This window comes from Gymnogyps californianus, chromosome 3 (assembly GCF_018139145.2).
Source record: "Gymnogyps californianus isolate 813 chromosome 3, ASM1813914v2, whole genome shotgun sequence".
Taxonomy (NCBI): Eukaryota; Metazoa; Chordata; class Aves; order Accipitriformes; family Cathartidae; genus Gymnogyps; species Gymnogyps californianus.
Window position 1 is genome coordinate 20,904,769 of NC_059473.1, and position 12,485 is coordinate 20,917,253.

Sequence of the window (12,485 nt, forward strand, 5' to 3'; positions counted from 1 at the left end):
ATTGAGAATGATAGAAGTGCAAATTCAAGAGGGAATGAGGTAGTGGAAATTTAGTATAACCTAGTATATTAGTACAGATAATTTATAGATCTTTAGAAGATGACAGAGTTGAGTTAAGTGTTGAGGGTTGTTTTAACCATATAAGAAAAAAAAAATATCCCAAAAATCTGTACCTTGCACTAAACCAAAACTAAGCTGGTTATAAGGCTTTACATTTTTCATTTAAGGTAGGACAAAACTCAAATTTCATTTAAAAGTTATCTAAAGCCTTTCAGCTGTAGTCAGCATCACGCCACTCAGCCAGCTGAACCAGTCCAGGTTTTCTGGACCTTGCAGACTTATCAGCTACAAAGTGTCATGGTTCCAAGATGAACATGATGTCTGAAGTAATAAAAACATCTTTTCATGTCAAAATTTCATCTAAACCAGTTGGATTCTAGAAGTAGTGCATTCTTGAAATAAGCAACATCTAACAATCCCAGTGCTACCTATTAAGCCTCCTTCCAGATGAAACAGTATAATGGCCTTGTAGTCCCTTAAGATGCTAAAAGTTTTTCAATGTGGCAAATGGGTTACACGGTCTCAATCTGTAAACTCAGTTAAATCCTCCCCAGACTTCATTTGCTGTGCCAGCCAGTGCACAGCCACTCTTAAGGAGGGTTTTCTCCTCCTTCACATCACCAAAATTCTTTGCATCTTTGCTTTTTCTCAGTGCTCACAGGAGTAACAGGTGGTGCCTGGTGTTTGATACTGGGTTTTATGGGAGATGTCTAGTTATTTATCACTGCAACGGTCTTTAGCAAGTCAAACAGCTTTTTAATGTTTTATGGTTGTTGATCTCCATTTTGGCTCTCAGCTAGACATTTTTCAAATTCTCTAGCTCTTACTCCTATGCTCTCATATGTAGTGCGTGGTTTCTCTCAATACCCTGATTCTTGCTTTTCCATTTCAGCTGTTAACCACTAGGTCTTCCCTGAAAAGCTTTCACTATACAAAATATAGATGCTTACTAGAACAAGCCTTCCCTGTCCTTTCCACTTCTTTTTCAGGTATTTAAAATCCATGTATTTCACCTTCAAGAAGATTCTCTAATTTTTATTTCATCAGCACACAAGTTTACCCAATATATTTATTAATGCAACTATTTCACTTTGAGGATTGATGCAATGTAGCTCCTATTTTTGAGAAATGCCATTACGATCAGTTTTTTTTCTGCAGTCTATAAATACCCATTTTCTCAACTAATGTCGCCCTATTAACGAGCAGATTTTCAGCAATCTAAGTACTTGTACCATGCAGTAGTAGTTAGAAGACAATTATGAAGCAGAAGAGGTTTGCAGAAGGGAAATTTCCCCTCCTCCATTTTGTACCAAGTGTTTCAAGAGCCAGCTAGCCCTTCCATCCCTCTCCGCAGCCTGAGAGGTTGAGAAGCTGTCCCGTCCTGAACCTGAGACACCATGAGCTCATTTCCTGCATCGCAGGCTGGCTCGGGAATTGCAATTCCTGTGACAGGGAGTTTCCAGACATCACCGTGCCAGGACCACAGCTCATGCTACAGACGGGCACGAGCGAACCAGTGTTGCCAAGCTGGCACACGAACTGACCCACCAGCAACAGCTGTGGAGTGAGGGAGCTGGGAAAGACTGCAAAGGGTGGGAAAAATAGTATTCTTCAGAACTTCAGAAATAGATGTTGCTTTGCTTTTAAGCTAAAGTTACTTCTCCTGGCACAAACAGTAAAACAACAGCAGACCATTTACAGAAATCATTTGCAGGGCTTCAACTAAAAAAATCAATTGCAGTGCTTTAACTACAAAGTCTTTTTAAAGTCAGAATTCACAATAAATATAATTAAACTATAGATAGAAGCAACAAGGAGCCCTGAAAATTATCTTCCAGAAGTTTTGTATGATCCTAAAATTTTATTAAAAAAATAAAATTAGGCATATATATGTAGGGAAAATTGAAAAAATGTATTAAGAAAATCCAAAAAAGCTTCAAATACTCTGAGTTTTGGAAAGAGATACAGCTACAAGCAGAAATTATTGGAACAAAACATACTACAAGAAAAAATGTGCATAGTTCTGGAAAGCAGGTATACCTCAGCACAGTTTAAGAGCATGGAAAACTTAAAAAAAAAACCCAAAACATTGCTTACAACTGCAACGCTGTCATCACACTAAATCTTATTTACACAACTTACTGACTTTCCATTACCATATGAAAGACATTTAAGTTTTTGTAGTTGCAAATATTCTGATCCAAAATAGCTCTAATCCTGCTTACACAGAGTGGGGAAAACCAAAATATGTCTCTTTCTGGATGTAAAAGGAGTTACTTGCATTGAAAGTTCCACAGGTTTTTACTTCATCATGCTCTGGGATTAACATTTAAATTATTACAGCTGTAAAGGGACACAAAAGCAATACTCTTTAGGATACAGCTCCAGCTATGCCTACCATCATCCTGACTATATTAGCATTACATAAGAGGTTAAGAAACCTCTCGACCATCTGTTTAGAATCATATTTTTTATTTTCTGTCCAGATTTAAAAGCTATGTTTGAACATCTTTAAAGAATCTGTTACTAATAATAGCATTTTTTCTTCATATTTTAATAGAAGCACTAACATAGTTTTACAACTTCTGTATATTAAAAAAGCAAAACACTGGGTGAGAGAATGCCAGGGCACATCAGGCAAGTATACATCAGCAGTCACACCTATTTGATAAACACAGAGCATTCTTCGCATTTAGCTGCAGAAGATATAGCAAAGCAGTTTTACACTAGCAGTCCAACAATAATTTTCTTCGAAAGCTAAACATGTGAGAACTGATTTTTTCCCCCGCTTCATTTCCCAAGCGTACGTTGGTTTTAAGTCTCCCATTTGCTTAGCCGCGCTCTGAAGGCCAAATGATAAGCCTCATATACCACTTTTATAATAGCGCATCTGTTGAAATAGCTGGATGTCGAGTCGTGGGGGGTGTTTCTCTTTCTCACCAGGCTCTTCAGCTCTAGCAGGGTCCTGTTCTAAGCTCTCCAGCATTTCTACCCAGCTGTAGTCTTTTACAAGCCCAGGAGCTTACTTGCATTACAAAGTAGCATTTTAGTATAAATAAACTGAAGGTACACAATAGTCTTAGTTAAACCTACATACTAACACTTTCTGAAAGCCCGAGTTGTTTCAGCTGCAACCCAAGATACACGACGGGAACGCGCGGCCAGATTTGAAGCAATCCAACATAACACACTTCTTAACGCTTACCAGACCCAAGCCGTAGAAGATTAGCAGTAAGGCGAAAGCAGTCCCCTCTTGATCCAGGTATCCCCGGCCTACGCGCCCGCTCTTCCCGCAGCCACCCGGGAGCCGGGCCCGCTTCGCCGCTCGCCCCAACAATGGCCCCGAGCGGGGAGGGGAGCGCCGCATCGAGCCGAGCCGCCGCCGCTCCGCCGCGGGGAGACGGGGCCGGGGCCGCCCCTCCCCGCGGCAGGTCAGGGAGCTGGCAGCGACCCACCGGCTCCTCCCTGCTGCTGCGGGAGCCCCGGGGCCGCTCCCCGCCCTCGGTTCTAGCCCCCTTTGATCTGGTTTGGTTAAGGCTGATCTGGAGATTAGAGCCGCGCTCTGCAGCTTCGTCTGCCTGCGCCCACTGGAGCTGTGGGACCTGCAACCGCGGGGCGCCTTGCTCCTTTTTCTAGCTTCAACACACATGCCTACGTGGAAAGTACTAGTGGCCTCACCTTGCCACCAGCATTTGTGAAATGGAAAGAGCTGAGGAAGGCAGGACACTGAAAATAGCACCGAGTGTCATTTGGAGTGTTCTTCAAACTCACTTCAGTCCTCAGTTCCTGGCACTGCCTTGTCCCCCAGCCCCAAGCTCTTACTTCGTCGTTTGCTTGTCGGGCATTTCTTACAAAATACCTCGTGTGGCTACAAATCTCTCACACTTTTCCAACAACAAAAAAAGACTTGGAAAAACAGGGCTTTTCCCCCCACCAGATTTTAAGATATTTGTACCTAAAATGCCTTTTCTTGAGCTTCCTTCACACCTGAGCACTTGAGGACCTGGCAGTCCAAAAGTAAACATCTCCACATACTCCTCAGATACTTTTTTTTTTTTTTTTTTAAAGACTTTACAAATACAAACTGAATTATTACAGACTATTAATGCAGAAGGCTGAAAACCTCCATCAGCAGAGAAGATAGCCTGGTCACTTACAAGTCAAAATGAAAACACAGAGATTGCCAAATTCTGGGAATATTTAAACCCTCAATTCTAGGACCTCAAGAATAAAGCAGCAGGTCATGTTTAGAAAGAGCTCAGTATTAAGGTGGGGAACACTGTACTCAATTCACAGAGCTGTATTATGAGGAACTTTTTAAAATACTACTATGGAAAATGCTACAAGCTGGTCTCAACCTGCTCTACCAGGGTATGCTCAGACTAACTTCTAAACCTCACATGCTCATAAACCTTGTGTTTTGGGAGGTGACTCCTGGTTTTTCCTCAGCTCTGGGTATCTCAGATGCAAACCTCAGAACTGGCATCCTCCTGGGGCAGATCTTATACACCAGTCCCGCGCCACGCCAAAGCAGATCACAATCCACCTGGGACTGGCTTTTTAGAAGAGGTCTCTCCCTCTGCTGAAATACAGCATCTCTGATTTCAGGGTCAAGTTGAACTGGTAGCAAAAGGAATTTCTCATCTGCAAGCATCTTTACTCTTTGTAAAGCAAAAAAAATCTTATCAAAAGGAAACACTGGGGCTCAATTTCCCTCAGTGCAACCTTAGAATTATGCATCCTATCTCTGGTCCAAGCTTTTACACAAGGCAGCTCTTCCTGCTCATTGGATCTGGTCTTTAACAGGTGGTGAGAGACTGTGCTGCTTCCCTACTTCTAAGGGCAAACTTTAAAAAAAAAAAAAACACAACCAACCAAAAACAGTGTTCCTTGCCTTTCTCACTTATCTTCAACCGGAAAATTTCACTGGCATCAGCTGCCCTGTCTCCACCTCCCATACACCATCAGCATCCTATCTAGAACATCATTTTTCTAACAATAATGGATTCTCTAATAGAAAACTTGCTTTCCATCCAATGTAGAGCCATTCAGTGCTGATGATCCAGGACAGTTCCTATACAAGAAACTCAGATATATTTATTGAACAAAACAGCAATATTACAAAGCAGATAACTTTATACCGTAATTCAAAATGGAAGTAGGACTACAATACGGTATTCACTTTCTGAATATCTGAAATACATAATATATACCCAGAAGCATCACAAGAATAATCTCAAAGCTACTTTTCCAGTCACAAAACTCTACGTATTTTTGAAAAACGTATCTATTAATAAAAGTATTTCTTAAATATGTAAATATTACTGTATATCAGTCCACTGCAGATACTGTATCACTTGTATTTGCTAACCACCTCAAAGAAGTGACAAAAGGCACATATTTGCTCACTGCTTTGATATCTAGGAGGAAAAGTACTATAAAAATCTAAAGGATTACAATCTATTAAAACTCTTAGATTATATATACTGCACAAAATAGTGTTACTGTATCTTAGCACATCAACTTATTGCAGATACTTTGTTCCCAAGGATGATAGTAAAGTGAATGTATATGTACGTTCATAGGTTATGCTTAATAAAATTATTTCTGTGCAAATTGGATTTACATACTGTATCATATATTTGAATTACAGACTTGTAGTCAATTATTGCCTTTACAGTATCTGAAAAGCAAACAGCACTGTGAGTGCTGAGAAACCTCTCCCCCACGCTACACTCTATCCCTGCAGAGCCTTAATTGTCCAATGTCCGCCCAGCACACTCCTGGTTTTGACATCTCCATCATACACCCTTTAACATCCCCTTCTGCACTACGTTCAACTTTTAAGGTTGCTACTTATCCTCCCACTGTTCATCTCCAGCGATATCAGACAAATGCTGACTTCTTCATTTGTAAGTGATTAGGAAATACAAGTGAGCCCTGCAGCATATGGAGTGGAGGTACAGGAAAATTGGCGGAAGGTGGGAAAGAATGGAAGAATTTAGATCGATTCAAGGAAGATCAGGAATGTCACATTTGATCTGTGGAGGCCTGGAGAAGATAAATGAGTAACACACTGCCCTATCCACCACCTGGAAATGCATACATGCAGAGAATCTGCAGGACATCCGCACTCCTAATTCCGCCTTGGTTTAAGTCAATACAATCCTCGATTCACCAGGAAGTTCCACCTACCTATGGATCTATCAATACATTTTACAAGTGACAGAATTTCTATCATAAATAAAATGAACTCTCAAAGCTTCACTGTGCATTAAAGAGAAACTGAGCAGGATAAAATTTTACTATTATGCCATTTTGAAGATTATTATTTTCAGATTTCATGGACTACTTAAAAATCTGTGATTTGAACTTCAAGCCCTTGAAGACAGACATGCTGCTCTGTGCAAACAAAAGTACTTTGCATATTCTGATCAAAGAAAAATCCTTTAAACTTAGAAAAACAGGCAAACCATCTCTTATCATAACTTACCATGATAGCAGCTTTTTTTACTGAGATTTTAAAATAACATTTTTCATAGTATGCTTAACAAATAAAATCAAGTAGTAGTAAAAATACTAATAGAGTTCCCAGAATTCTATATACAATCCTTAGGAAAAAAATAAATACTGTTATGATGATAACCATATTAGAGATGCAAATTAATTATAGTTTGTATAATATATAAGAAGATAAGCCTAAAAAAATTGAAGAATATATTTGTATTTACAAAGTACAGCTGACATACTGTGTTGTAATGTATGAAGTTTGACCATTCTCTCTCTTCAAACAAGATACAGAGTTGCAATTCTTGGCCATGATCCTTTCATAGCCCTTCCTAAACTGAAGACACCAGGCAATGCCATCAAGTGCCAGCCACTTCTGCTAGCTTTGGCTGCCCATGATCAAGAGCTGCTACCAAGCTACCACCCTTACAACACTGTAGGTGCAGCTATGCTCTGTACCTTTTCTTGGCTGGATGCATTCACATGCCTCTGAGTTTAATATGACATTAATCACAGACTCTTGTCACAGCAGTCTCTTTTAAAGAGAGAGAGATTCAGAAGCTGAAGCACTTCAACAGTGTTGGATGTTAATAGGAGAGCTGGTGGTGGTTTTGGGTGCTCTGGGGACAAATTGCTGCTGAAGGACTATGCGAGTGCTCAGGGAAAAAGTGCAGAGGCTTTTGAAATCCTTGAAGGCCAGACAGAGGGCACCAGAGGTGCTGTAGAAATTCTGTTGCATTGCTAATGAACTGGGGAGCATAAGGGAATATGGAGTAGAAGTAAAGAGCTAATTAAAGGTTAAAATGACAGAATGAGTTCTGTACACGGCACATGTACTCTGCAAGTATTTTATTATAGCTACATTGAATTTTTATTACAATTCCTATCCATCTACAGAATTTCCTGACTGGTGTTTTTTTTCTTGGACACAGTATTCTCTATTGCATCTTAGATGCTATAGCACAGTACTTGCAGTTGGCAATTTACGAAATGCCATTTAAAACAAACAATGCAGTGGGAGAAATATGGTAGGGACCAACCATTTATTTACTACTTTTCATACTAAAGTGTATTTTTGTGCAACACGAGGTAATACTGAGATAGTGGCAACTACTTTAATCATTCAGAGGCACATCGGGCACATATTGGGATCTTCTAGATTCTAGCAGTACATGGGACATGACAGGAGCACAGTATCAAGAAAGTTAATTGGACTGAGTCAGCTTGATCCATCAGAGATTACTAGGTCTAGACTGCCACTGATTGTGTCATACCTGACAATTTTGCAGAGATATTCAAGTGTCTACATGGTGCTCCCAAGTGCTCTTGGGTCCAGAAATATGAGGCAAAGACACAAACTCACTTATCTGAGACTGCAGCCACAACAAATAGAGTTGTCTGTTCCTAGACCTAAACTGAGCCTGAAAACAGAACAGCTGTGTTCATAAGGCATCACCCCTGAGATGGAAACTCTCAAAACTGGCATTTGGGAGCCTCTGAACAGACAGTGGAGTTAATTCACAACCTGTGTTACCCATCCAGAGATGAAAGAGAATATTGTAAAAGATAAAAACAAAAGCACCCAGCAATGAAAAACCTGTACTTAGATCTGTGGGTTTATTTCTTTGAGATACAGGATGAAGAAAAGGAATTGAATGAAATAAAAGGTGTTAAACGTAAAAACTCACATCCTCTTACATTGGCATTCTTCTATACACTCTTTTTTCTTTTCCCCAGGGAGCGGAGGAGACAAACCTTCATATAAACATAGGTCATAATATAAGCAAAACTGATTCAGTATCATCATATACCTATGGCTGAAGCCTTAAGTACTGAGCCTTCCACTGCTAGCTTCATGAGGATGAAACATTGTCTGATCAATAGATGACGTGAAGTAAATTGGCTGTCCTTCTCCAGTTTCCACTCATCCAGACTTCATCACAAAATCTTTCATAATTGATATCCTCAAGAAAGGCTGAGAATTAAGTGAGTATAGAGGCTGAAAAATCTTTAAGCCTTGCAAAGCAGTCTTCTCCAGCACTAGTGACAGGAGAAATGTTAGACATGATTGCTGATCATCCTCTATTTGGGTTTTTTTAGATAAACAAAGGATTTCTGGCTTGCAATTGGGAAGTTTAAACTCTACACACTATATTCAATAAAACAGATACCAACACATTCTTTTAATATTCTGGAAACTGGACATTTAAGGTCACATCATCTTAAATAACACTGAAAGTCAAAGCACAGAAATAAATTTCTGGGGGCAAAGAGGGTCTTTCATTGTCCATGAAGTGCCTAGAACAATGTGCTCTCAGTCCCTAGTGTAATTAAAGAGTCAGTTCAGTATGATATTGCAAACAAATACAGCCAGATTCTAACCTATTTCCTTTATTGATTTTTTTAAAAAGCTCTCAAAGTATGAGAGTGACATTTTCCAGTCTCCCCCCCCCCGCCAACTGAAACAAGACACTCTAGCAGTATTTCTCTAACTTTTTCATTGAGATCCTGAGGTTTTAGATCAGGTCATGTGAAGGCTGAGTTTTATGAAATATAAGACTGTCTCATTTTATCCACTTACAGAACAGAAATACTAACATCAATTTAATGATTTTTCAGTGAAGAACTAATAGAGATAAACCTTTTATTTTGCATGTTTCCAAATCACATGTACTCTGAATTAAAATGCATATCTGAGCCTCCACAGTAACTCAAGCCCCACATCACACACAAGTCTTCCAAAGCTATTAAGTTTAAAAAATATCCCACATCGGAAGCGATTATTTACTTTACTAAAATAAAAACCAAAGTTGTGTATTAATCATGAAAAACAGAAAAAATTAGATTTAATACTCCGCAAAAATGCTTTAATATGGGAAGTTTGTAAGAGTTTTATTAGCATCTCAAATAGTTTTCAGATACTAATATGAAGAAAACTTGATAAAAGTACAAATAAATCTGGAAGCAGAATTGAAGATCTATACTTTTGATTTATCTACAGCTCACAATGTTTTGAAGGAATTTTTAATAGCTTGTCTTCAGTTGTAACATTTTTATTCTCTAAACAGAGCACTCCAATAATAAGTTACATTAAAATGCAGCTGCATAAACATATTTACACACAGTTACATTTTCTCATTCACATTCCTTTCTCACAGGTGTACCTTTTCCACTATGAACTAACCACACTAAGTGTATCTTATGTAAGTGCACACATGTATAATGTCACTTGTAAAATAGTCCAGACTGACCACAGGGAAAAACAGAATGCTTTATCTGAATGTAAAATAAACAAGTGACATAAAAAGCAGTAATTCCATCACTTGTACAACACCAGTATTTAAGTTACAGCCACCATCCTGATGTTATAGTGAAAGCAACTATTGCAGCACAATTTTTTTTCCAAATGACAGGAGAAATGCACTTTACCAATATTGTTACTGTAACTACCATATTCGGATTAACTCATCTATAATCAAAGAAATAACAAAGAACTGCATTTCTCCCATCATTTGGAGGAATTCATATAGCAACAGTCCAGAAAATACAACTACCACTATTTCTATTTCAGCTAGACAAGCAAAGGAAAAGTCACTTTTTCAGATCATATTCTTAGTGCAGGAAACAGCAGTCTTGAAATTTAAGGGATTCTTTTAAAACACTGAGGTATCAATTACTTTTAAGGTAGGTACCATTGTTTTGCACTTAATTTCAGGGAAACTAAAAATGTAACATCATATTTATTGCAATGGCATAAGTATTGCCATATAATATGTATGCAGTATAAACAGTTATGTGCAAAATAAACATTTATGTTGCAGCCATCAGAAAATTATTCATTTTGTTGTTCATTTCATTCACTTTCACAGCTAAGTAGAAGGTTCTTGCTATTCATTTAAGAGCAAATTAGGTGACAAGTGTAGTTCTGAAACATTTCTTGTACCTATTGCAAGTTCAACCTTCAACCTAGCATGCTGTTCCCTTGGCTTAGTAAAAGTAACAGGAGAGCAAACCCCTACCAGCTTCTTAATTACTCATTTTTCTAAAGGATTTTCAAAATTAAACTGCCTAAACCTTCAAATAATGCATGAAAGAGCTCCCCCGCTTTTGTGCACAACCCACATCACACCTTCACCTTTCCTCATTAGGAAAGTGAAATAAGCACCAAAGCCAATCTTCTTTTCTTCAGAAAAAAAAGATCTAAGTGTTTGGAGCAAACAAGCATTGCTAGAGCCCATAGAGCAGCTTTTATTTGACATAAGCTTTACCGACACACTAACGAAGGCCTGACAGACAAGGCAGGAGAAAATGCTATTTGAGCACAAACTCAGTGTTTGCTCACTAGGCTGCTTGCCTGCCAGAGGGTTACCCAAACACAGCTCCTGCAATGGGAAGTCAATCTTTTCTAGCTGTCTCTTAGCAAACAGATGTGAGCCTGGGAATTTCTCATACATTCAGATAAATCAAGAACCAGACCTTTCAGAGCACCAACCTCCACAGCTTTAGAAGGAGATATCACATTTCTCTGGGACCCTCTGATTTCACACTGTTTAGACTAAACTACAGTTACTGCCCATCATACGCAAGTCACATCATTTCCAAAGCTGTTCACTAAAGTAAGTTTGATACGTGTCTGTTTTACCTGCTTCTCTAAGCCAAAAACCTTGAGATAAGTCTAAACTATGAAACATCTATGTAACATTCCCCTACGTGGGTTTGTTTTTTTTTTTAACGCTATCTCTGTTCCTTTTATATTATGCCTGGGGATACTGAGGTGTATCTTCTCAAAAACCTGATTTGGCGTTTTCTGCAGTGCACGCAGGTTCCCTGGAGCCACGCAGTTCTGAGCTATATTCTTGTCAGTACAAAACTGCAACTGTATACCTTCCTGATCAATTCTCAAATCAAAAAATCCTTTGGAAAAGCACAGGGTATACAGAAATTGCATTACAGTTGTATTACAAACCCAGATATATTATTTCTCTGCATGAGGTCCATTTAACAAACCAAATTTTTATACTGAAGATGTCCAATATTGACCAAATGCCTAAGATGATGTACTTGAAGGCTTTTCAAACCTGATGGTACCTCTTGAGATTTACATTCAGTAAGTACAGTTGGATAGCTATTTAAAGATCGAGTTCAAGATCAGACTTCAATTAAATTACTCCTACTACAGTCTCTGTGATGTATGTAGCCAATTCAGTTAGACAATATCATTTCTTCCAATTACCACAGGCTACCCATTTTGTATGTACTATACATGCTCTGTTTCTAGGAGATTCGTAGGAATAGGATTTGGTTCTCTACTGGTTACATGAACTGTAGTATCAGATTAACTCTCTTCGCATAAGAATTAAAGAACCTGAAGAGGATCAGGTGCTGAAATGTATTTAGGAGCACAGTTTCTTTCCGTACCCAGGATTTGAGGATCATGAAGCAGCCCCAGGACTCTGAAGCAGCAGGACTGATACCAGTCTGCACAGGAAACCAGGGTATGGGAATTGAGAGAACACTAGTCACTTTTGGTCATTACAGAGTACAACTGTGGAGAGATTTTTTTTTAATATTCTGGCAAAGAAGAGTGACTGGGTATACGCCAGCAGTACTACAGCTGTACAAAGTCAGCACCAGTAAACCACCTCCGTATCAGACACAGACAGGCATACAGCAGCTGCTGAAGACTACTGGCAGCCCTGCGGCAGCAGCAGCTGCACAGCCGTTCCGTGGCTAGAAGAAAAGTTTGGTCCCTTTGCAACTCTCTCCCTTTCAGCTCACTTAATTGGGCCGTGTACCTGTTCCAGGGCATGGGCACTGCTAATTTTAATAAAGCTAAGAAATCAGTTTACTACCAAGCCATTGAACCTTTATAGCAGTGTTCAGATATTAAAACCTGAATATTCTTTTTACAATTTTAA